At 31.1% G+C, this 10,858-nt stretch overlaps 1 pseudogene; it reads right to left on the reverse strand.

Annotated features, from left to right (window-relative positions):
* Window positions 1-10,070: 10,070 nt before the first annotated feature.
* On the reverse strand, window positions 10,071-10,189 carry LOC120612730 (uncharacterized; annotated as a pseudogene).
* Window positions 10,190-10,858: the final 669 nt, after the last annotated feature.

The raw sequence follows: 10,858 nt of genomic DNA on the forward strand, positions 1-10,858 counted from the left end.
AGAATAGACATTTTCCAAGAAAATAAGCTAATGACCAATAAGTCAAGCAACAATAAGATAGCTACTCACACTCACTAGGATGGTAGTAATAATAGTAATCATAAAAAGGGCAATAAGAAGTGCTGTTCAAGATATGCAGAAACTGAATTTCTCAGACATTGTTGGTAGAAATATAGAACATTATAGTTCCTTTGCAAAACAGTTTGGCAGTTTCTCCAAAAAATTAAGTTACCATGTGACTTAATTCCACTGATAGGTAAAAATACACAAGAGAACTGAAAACATATCGACACAGAAACTTGTACACAAATACAAGGAGCAATATCATATATAATTGCAAAAAAAAAGTGGAAGCAATTCAAATGCCTATAATCAATAGGCAAATGCAAATTATGAATGGATAAACAAAATGTTATGTACAGACAATAGAATATAATTTAGCCATAAAAAAATATTAAACATGCTACAAAATGAAGTAATCTTGAAAACGTTATGATAAATAAAAGAAGCCAGCACAAAAGGCCACATAGTCTATGATTCTATTTATATCTAATGTCCAGAACAGGCGAATCCATAGAGATAGGAAGTAGATTACTGGTTGCCAGGGGCTAGAGGGAAGGAGGAATGCAGAATGACTGCTAATGGATGTAGAGTTCTTTTATGGGGTGATGAAGATATTCTAAAATTAGGCAGTTGGTGATAGTTGTACAACTCTATGAGTATTTTAAAAACCATAAAATGTATACTTTAGAAGGGTGAATTTATGGTATGTGAATTATATCTCAATAAAGCTATTATAAAAATTGTATGTTTATATAATGATAATTATTGAGAACTTTGATTGCCTGTTTCAGAAGTTAAAATTATCTTGTTTCATGGTAGAGAAAGTAAATGTTTTGCATATAGAGTAACATGATGAATATCATACTAAGAATTCTAAAATTCAAGAGTGCTCAATGGATTGGGTGTAGATGAAATCAGACTCATGAATAAATGTGTGGAGGCTCTTCTAAAATATGTGGTGTTGTACCTTTATATTAAAAAGATTGGATTATAGAATTATTTTTAAATATAAAATAATTAGGGGACGATTACTGATTAAATATTGAACTTAAAAAAGAATAAAAAGCTGTACATGACTCCATATTTTCAAGTTTGTGAAGTTGTATACATATAACACCATTTTAACAGTAATTGATAGAGATTGAGGTACTAAGAGACAGTGGAGGGTGGGAGAAGTTTTTAGGAATATTCTGTTAGATGGTTGTGAAGCATCTGCTATCAAAAATTAGTAACAGTGTAGCATAGTTTTTAAAACCATGAACTTTATAGTTAGGCAGAAGTAAGTGTGAATCTTTCCTTCATTGCTTATTGCAATAGCTAGTATTGGGTGGAAAGTGATTTAGTCTCCCTAAAACTTTACTTTCCTGAAAAGTGACTCATGACTTGCTTCATTATATTACTGTAATGACTGATTACACTGTTGCATGTTAAAGGCTTAACAAAAACACCTGAATCACTATAACTGCTAGTTATTTATTTTTCATACTAATTATTATCAATATTATTATCTCTGCTTTATATATGGGGGAGCTGAGAATTAAAGAAGACAAGAAACTTGCCTCCATACCCAGGGTTACTCAGTAAGTGGCAGAATCAGTATTTGAACATGAATCTTTCTAACTATCAATTCCCTTCTGCTTTCATTAAACAGTATTCTCTAAAATCCACAATGGAAATAGGCATTTGAAGATAACAGAACTGAATATCATAACCAGGTTACTACTGAAAATATAAACTTCAGTGTCATCTGCATGATACTGGAGGCAACGGGTTTTTGATATTCTCTTTTTCACGTCTATGGCATTGATATATGAATACACTAACTTCACAGATAAACTCCACTTCAGTGACAAAAAGTAACACACGTCAATGGAGGATATTCCATTAGCAGCAGCCCACTTTTCCCAAGTTAAATTTTCCCTGGGATTAACCATTAAAATCATAGCATAAGGCAGCGACTGTTCAGATTGCGGTGACACCTGCCTATTGCATTTAGGGAGCAGTTTGTGTGAAAAGAATACTTGAAACAATTAAATATATGAAAATGCTGCCTTTATAAAGCTATGGATACTGACAGAGATTAAGTAAAGGGAAGTCTATTCTTTCTCTTCGTGTGAGTAGAAAAAGTCCTCTTTGTGAATTTGGAGTAAAGAAAATGCTCTAAATTTTTCAAATCAAAGATATACAAAGTATAAATCTTAAAATTCATGTATTTGTGTGCAATGAAGCACATAAACAAAGTTAACAGATGGGGTGACAGCCTGGTCTTAGATATTTACATCTACAATCAACAGGGGATTAGCATGAGGAATTTAGGAGAAACTTTTGAAAAACAACTAATGAGACAGGAAAAATAATAGAACATTGAGCAAAGAATATTAATATGATGAGAAGTTTAACTATACTATAAAGTTCAGATTAAAATAAAACTACTAATAAATTCATAGTAATGGAAACTCAGATTAATGCAATAATGAGAGTAACATTTTCACATGATCTGGTTGGCAAAAATTAAAAGGTAATACCGATGTTGGAAATCTGGAAAACTTCATTGGCTCACAGTAGAATTATAAATTGGCTACATTCTAAATCATAAAAAAAAAAAGTTGCAGAACTTGGTGAAATTTGATAGCATATATTAATGTTCCAGAAATCCATTCCTGGACATTTATCCCCAGAAAATCTGTTTCCTTGGTGTATAAGAAAACATGGATATGCTCATTTTCATGGTGGGAGCCTTTTATATGGAGAATCCAGATATCCCACTTTAGGGGAAATGATTAGTAAGTTTTTGTTGTAATATTCTATGAAATACTCTGCAGGACTTAAAAGCAGCATACAATAACAAGGACATACTTTAAACATGTGATGTTGAGTCTTTTCTTTACCATTTATTAGAAACCCTGTTTTTATTTATTTGTTTTGTTTTGTTCTTTTCCTCATCTTCACCCTATAGCACTGAATTGCTTTACTGTTATATTTGACTGGTATATTTTTCATAATTTTTTTTACTGCCTTTATGTCTGTCTTCATTTTATATGCCTCTTTAAAAACAAAATATAGGTAATTTTAATTATTTTTTCCTGTTTTATTCATTTAAATTAATTACTTTTAAAATTAGATTTATTAATGTCATTTAATTTATACTTTCTATTTCACCTGCTTTCTTTTTTCTAATTTTTTCTAAATTTTTGCTATACTTCTATTTTCCTCTTTTTTTGTATGTTTTGAATTGATGAGTATCTTATTCCACTCTTTTCCTCTAATAGTTTGAAAGCTAAATATCCTATTTCTATAAATTGTGTTGTCAAAAATTTTAAATGCGTACTTAAGCAGGTTCAAACATAATTTAAAGCACTTTTCTCTTTCCGAAAAATACAATAATCCTAAATGCCTCTGTGAACTATGCTTATTCCTGTCCTATGTCAAAGTTTATCTTGTTTGCTTTTTTACTTTAATGGTTAGACATAATTATTATAGTGTTTTACTGAGTTGATATTCATTCCAGTTTACTGTTCTTGCTTGTCAATTATCTCACATCTCAAAACTATTTTAGGGTTCACTTTCCATTTTCCTTTTTCCTGGGACATGCTTTAGAGTTTTGGTTAGGTTTGGTTAGTTTATATTACGTATTTTAATCTTGAACATAAAAAAAATACTTTCTTATCTATAAAGGATAAATTGGCAGTTGTTTTCTCTGAGATTTTGAAGCTACCTTTCCACTCAGTTCTCTTCACACATTTACTGTTAAGATATGTCCTGTTTGTGAATCCCCAATGGATAATCTCTTCTTTCTCTGCATATAAACTCTTATTTCTCTTTGTTTTTAAGATCTAAATTTTTTGTACACTAAATTTTGTCTACATTGTGTCTAGCTTGATATGGAATTAATTTTATTTATCTTTTTTGGGGGATAAATAGTAACATCAAAATCTGAAAAATCCACAGAGGATGAAACCAATATGGCCATCTCAATGTGTTCAGAAGAAACATATTAAATGATATTCGTCATTTATTTATGATTAAAAAAATAGTAAGAACACTAGGAAGAGAGGGAAACATCTTCGATGTGATGAATTGTGAAACGAAATATAAAACAAACAAACAAATATACAAACAAAAAACCCTACAGCTAATGTCATTCTTAGTGGTGAAAGACTAAGTACTTTCCCTCTAATATTATGAAAAAAAAAAGATATTCACCAACTCTACCTCTACTTAAAATTGTTCTGGAGACTCTACAAAGTGTAATAACGCAAGGAAATAAAATAAAATGCAGGCATTTTGGAAATAAATACAATAATTGTCATTCTTTACAAATGATGCAATTATGCACATAGAATATCATAAGTAAACACAAAACAACTTCTAGAACTCAGGAGTTCAGTGACACAATTCATCAAAAAATCAATTATATTTTTATATGCTAGCAATAAAAAACTGAATTTAAAAAAAATTAAATAATATTTAAAATAGCATCCAAAAACACAAAAGTGATAAATTTAGCAAAATATATACAAGAACTTTTACACTCACAGCTACAAAACATTGCTAAGATAAATTAAAGAAGACCTATATAAATGGCAAGATCTATCATGTGTTTGGATTGGAATATGCAGAATACTGTTAAGGTGAAACTTTTCCCCAAACTGATTAATAGATTAAATGTAATCCCAAACAAAATTCAAGAAAGAATTTTGTAAAAATGGAAAGCAAGCTTTTGAATTCTTATGTTCATTGTAGCATTATCTGCAACAGCTAAAATATGCAGGCAACCTGGGTGTCTATCAGTGGATGAATGGATAAAGAAGTGGTACATATATACAATGGAATATTATTCAGCGATAAAAAAAGAATAAAGTCTTTCCATCTGAAAAAACATGGGTGAACCTATAGAGGGTATTGTGCTGAGTGGAGTAAGTCAGACAGAGAAAGACAAATGCCATATGATTTCACTTACATGTGAAATCTAGAGAACAAAATAAACAAACATACAAAACAGAAACATACTAATAGATATAGAGAACATTTTAATGGTTGCCAGACGAGAGAAAGATTGGTGAGATGAGTGAAGCGGGGAGAGGATTAAGAAGTAAAAATTGATAGTTACAAAATAGTCATGGGATGTAAAGTATAACCTAGGGAATATGGTCAATAATATTATAATAAATATATACAGTATCAGATGAGTACTAGATTTATTGGGATGATCACTCTGTTAGTGGTATAAATGTCTAATCACTATGTTGTACACCTGAAACTAATATATCATACGTCAACTGTAATTGAGAAGTAAAAAAAAAAACAATAAAAATAAAGTTTACCTACTGGAGAAAATAAAAGCTAGCTTTAAATTTTATAATAATATGCAAAGAACCCAAAATGCCAAAACATTTTTGTGGGGGTGCAGGGTATGGGGGAAACAAAGTAAAAGACGTACATTACCTGATTTCAAAACTTACTAGAAAAACACAGTAATAACAACAGTTGACATAAAGATGTGTACATATAGAACAGTAGCCTGTAATAGAGACGGAAGGTAAACTTACACATATATGGCCAATTTGTGATTGATAATGATGTCAAGTTGCTGGAACAACTACATAGTCATATTTTTTTTCTTAAAAAAAGAACTTTGATCTTTATCTTGCACCATGTATAAAAATTAAATTTAAATTAATGATAGACCTAAACTTAAAATGTAAAACTATGAAAACTTCTACAAGAAAATAAAAGCATTCCATGAGAAAATCTTTGTGACTTTGGTATAAATAAAGATATCTTGGGTAGACAAAGCACAAACATAAAAGAAAAAATTTGTAAATCAGACTATAACAAAATAACTTTTGATAGACAGTGGTAAGTAAAGAAAAAGCAATCCACAGATTGAAAGTAAATAATATTGGTTCGCCTAGATAAGACAAAGGATTGTTCTCTAGAATATATAAAGAAGCCTTAAAATGTAATAAAAAATAAATGAACCTAAAACGACCACTGTAAATTTGATTTTAAAAATGATAGTGATTTTAACAAACACTTTACTAAAGATATAAAGCTAGTTACCAAGCATACGAAAAGATGCTCAGCATTAATAGACATAGAGTGAATGCAATTAAAAACTTCAGTGAGATATCACTATACACTATAATAAAAAAAATTTAAATGACTGATAGTATTGAATGCTGGCAAAGATGAGAACTGGAACCTGCAATCATTCTCAATGGGTATGTACAATATTACACAACACAGTTCAAATAAGTCAATTGTCCTCATCAGTAGGTAGGTTTCCCTTAGGTTGGAGCCCTCAAATTTTTCCTGGTTTATATGTTTTTAACATTTATGCAGGGATACATGTGAAATACTGAGAAGAAATGCCTAGGGAATGACAGGAGAAACAGGGGACTGGAGATTGCAAATGAAGGGAAAAACAAAATAATATACAAAATAGAGATAGAGAATGTCTACCAATTATGATTGAGGAAAATGATTAACTCAAAATTTCTGTAATTAATAGAAAATTTTTAGAATAAAGGAAGGAAGGAAGGAAGGAAGGAAGAAGGAAGGAAGGGAAGGAAGGAAGGAAGGAAGGAAGGAAGGAAGGAAGGAAGATTTCAAGTGAACTAAGAATATATCTGTATCTAAGTAATGAGCTTAGAAGTTTTGGTTCTCCATCATGTTATGTATTATAAATGTGGGCCATACTTAGATTCATTTAGATATCCATTTATTTTGCAGACATAGATCAATAGAGAGCAGTTTATTTGCATCACCAGTGCATGTTGCTTAAAAAAAAAATCTAGTTATTTTAAATTCTATTATCCTTTTTAAGAACCAAGTATCAGTGCCTCTCATCTGTAGTCACCATGCCATTCACAAGCATGCTCAGTCTCTCATGGCATTCAACTAATTATAAAACAAAGCAAGCAATATAGTCAAATTTAGTCCACTAAATTTTTGCGTGAGTTAGTCTTAGCACATTGAGTTCTTGCTGAGTTTGAATGAATACTGGCACCTGTGGAACACAGAGATAAATGTTTCTTCTTATCTACTTTTTAGTCATGCCAAGTGGTCAGGATTTTGCTTAGGTTTCCTTGTCACTGCTTCATTTTCCAGATGTATAAAACTTAACTCTTATCACATGCCCACCTTACAAGGATTCTCGCCTTTGCTAGGCTATAACCTCCAAACCACTCTGTTTGTGGTTTGGATTATTGTATTAACCATAAGAACAAGCTATTATGGTTAATACAATATTTAATTTTATTTCAAATGGCTACTACATCTTACCTCCTCCTATCCCCACAATAATTCATGCAAATTCAGGTTCCTCCACATCCTCACCAATATTTGTTGTCTTTTGATTATAGCAATTCTGTGGGTATGAAGTGGTACCTCAGCATGGTTTTAATTTCCATAACATACATGCTCATTTATTGTGAATGGTATGACTGACCAATAACTGTTATTTCAAGGAGAGCTAATCAGCTCTGTAGCTCTTCCTAGATTTCTATTAATATATGTTACTGACTTCACTAGGATTCTTTGCATAGAAGAGTCTACTCAAAATATGTTCGACTTTGTTATTTACCTTTAATCTTGATTCTCTGAACTACTTGGTTACAACTGGGGCAATGATCATGATTTCAACTTCTTTCCTTGGCAACCTAAACCCAGTGCAAAGGCCCTTCTTAAGTAAGCCTGTTTGAATCTTTGCACACACAACTGGTTTAAAAAACCACAACAGCAAAAATCTGATTTTTAATAAACATTGACCATAAAAAAATATCTGCTGGCTCTGCTGAATTTCAACAAAATAATTCATTCAGATTTTAACAGAGATTTAGTAGTAAATTATTAGTAAAAAATAAATATCAATAGATTATTGAAAATATACGGATGGCAGAAAAAGCTGTTTCATGAAAAGCTCTCTTAGGTATAATTGATTTTATTATACAAACAGTAATCATTTTTATATTTTTATTAATGTGAGTTGAAGTTATTTTAGATAATTATGAATAATACTTAATATAACTATGACAGTATATTTAGGGCAAGGGTTTTTTAATCTAAATTTAGTGAGCTGAATGAGCTAAACATTGGAGACTTAGAACTACACTAGTAGCATTTTCCTCCCAGATAACAGAAGATTGATTAGAAAATAAAAACAAATATATAACATTTTTATAAAGCTCTCAGTAACACAAGCCAAATATTCTGCAGGATTCAGTGACTACTGTCATACCCAGAGCCAGTCTGATCTGCTTACCACTGAAATATTAATGCAAAATTTGCTATAGCTCTCTGAAAGCTAAACACTGAAAAAACATAATCAGATGTTAATCTATATAGACACACCAATATATATTTTTTAACTGACAGGGGAAAAAATAAGCAACTCAGTTACCAAAATGAAACTGTTGAGGGAAGATGAATATATCATATGGTTTATGAATACAAACATTTTTTAAAAAAATACTGAAAAATTAATCCTTCTTAATATATAAAATGTATTCAATCAAAATATAGTGGGATTCAAATGATGAGTTGGCAATAGAAAAAAGACAAGACAGAGTATGAGGGCCAAGGGAGTCAATGGCCAGAACTTGAAGGTTTTCCACACCTAGGTATAGGATCATTTTGAACCCCAGTTGTTATGCCTGTAGGAGGCACCTAACTATAAAATATTCTAAGTTTATTTAATGGAGTGAGAGACTGAAGTGATACAACCATCTTCAGATAATAATTAAAGGAACAATGGTCTTCGGATCCAGAAGGAGGTAAAAGTTAGATGGAGGACTTAACATTTTAGTCAAAGTACCAACGTCCAGAGTCAGATCCATGTAGTAAAACAAAAAAGAGAACAGAGAGTAGTGGCAAGAAATTTAGGAAACCCAAGTCATTCCCCTTCCAACAGCATTTGCATGGTAATGATTATTTGAAATTACCTCATAGAAAGGGTAGAGACTTTAAGACCTAGCACAGAAAACTGAGTAATAACTCATCACCCTTACACCACCTTACTATCCCCAATTCAGTTTGACTACAAAAATAAAGATTGAACACCCAGGTATTAGTAAATGGGCCTTCCTCTTCTTGAATTCAAGAATTTTACAAATGTTCCATTATCTAGCATGAAGGATGAATTATAAAAATACAAACAAACAAGCATAAAACAAAGCAAAACACCAAAACTATAAAAATGCATCATGAGGAAAACAGACAAACTTTAAAGATAGTGCCAGGTGACCTTACTACCTGGAACTTAGGATATTTTCACATGCCCATTCTGCCTCCTCCACTGTAGCATTGTGCTAGTTTATGGGTTCTTATTTCTTTCCTTCCTACCTCATTTTCAGTTTCCTATTACCTTCTCTGTCTGATAGAATTCTCAGGATTAGAACCCCTCTCTTCCAATAAATGACTACCTGGAATTGTAGTGAATTCTCTAAATTTGCATTTAGAAGTATTCTCTGGTCATTAAGCCATAATTTGGACTGCCATTTCATTGCCCATTTTGTCCCAAGTATCTAAGAATTTTCCCTTTCCTTAAGATAGATCTACCTCTTTCCTACCATTTCACAAGCTTTTAAATTATGAAATCTTTAAAGATAATATTGACCCCTTCTCGTCAAGTCATTATGTCCTCTTATGTGATGACAGCAGTGCAGAGAGCAGATATCTGACCTAGCCCTCTCTCCCAATCTAATGGAACAGAATTCCAAAAATAGAGCACATGTTAATTAAGTTAACAATCCATCACTCAATACTATATGTTGATGCTTGTTCAGTGCCAACCACTCTTTCGGATATTAAAATACATTGGTAACAAGATATATACAATCCTTATATTTACAGAGTTTAATATTTTAAAAGATAAATAGACATTAAATACCCAAATTATTTAAGGAACAATTACGGTGGGTAGATATAAAGAAATATAGATGATGAAAGATATATATATATATATATATATATATATATATATATATATATTTTTTTTTTTTTGACACCTACAGCACCTGGTATTCCTAAGTGATCTCCCATCCAAGTACTAACCAGGACCGATCCTGCTTAGCCTCTGAGATCAGATGAGATCGGGCACATTCAGGGAGGCATGGCTGTAGGTGAAAGATATTTTCTAGAGACAATATTGTGGAATCTAATTTTTAATACTGTAACTCATAATCTGGTCTCACTTAAGTTATAAAAAGTGAAATATGGCTAATCAATAACAGTACATTTTAGCTGTATTTACATAACAGAATGAAGAGATAGCAACTATGCAGTAAAGTTTACCAGCATATTATGTCAAATTGGGCAACTTAGCTCCAAAAGAAATATTTTAAAACTAGGCAATTGTCAAGCATTGTCTTTATTTTGTATAAACCTAAGCAAAATAGCAAGATCTTTATTAAAATATTTCTTTTAAGAGAAATATAAATTTGTTATATCATATTTTATTCAAAGATTTCTGGATGACTTAAGAGCATTTTATAAACACACGAATTTATTTCTCCCTTTAAAATGGAGTTATAGAATCATGAGCAGTAATTTTCAGTGTACCCCATGTTGCCATCTACAGCATTATGAAGTTTAATGAAAATTTGAATCAACTTTGGTACTGTGCACTATGGCACTGATTTATCCCTATGATTTATATTCTAATGTAAAACATATTGGTAATACAAATTCTTAATGATATTTTTCCTTCTCTGAGAAAAATTAAGGATGAGTTATTAAGTGGTTTTCCTAAACATTCTGTACTTTATATTGCTGTTTGTTTTACATTTATAAA

Source organism: Pteropus medius, unplaced genomic scaffold, assembly GCF_902729225.1.
Source record: "Pteropus medius unplaced genomic scaffold, Ma_sr-lr_union100, whole genome shotgun sequence".
In the NCBI taxonomy this organism is placed as follows: domain Eukaryota; kingdom Metazoa; phylum Chordata; class Mammalia; order Chiroptera; family Pteropodidae; genus Pteropus; species Pteropus medius.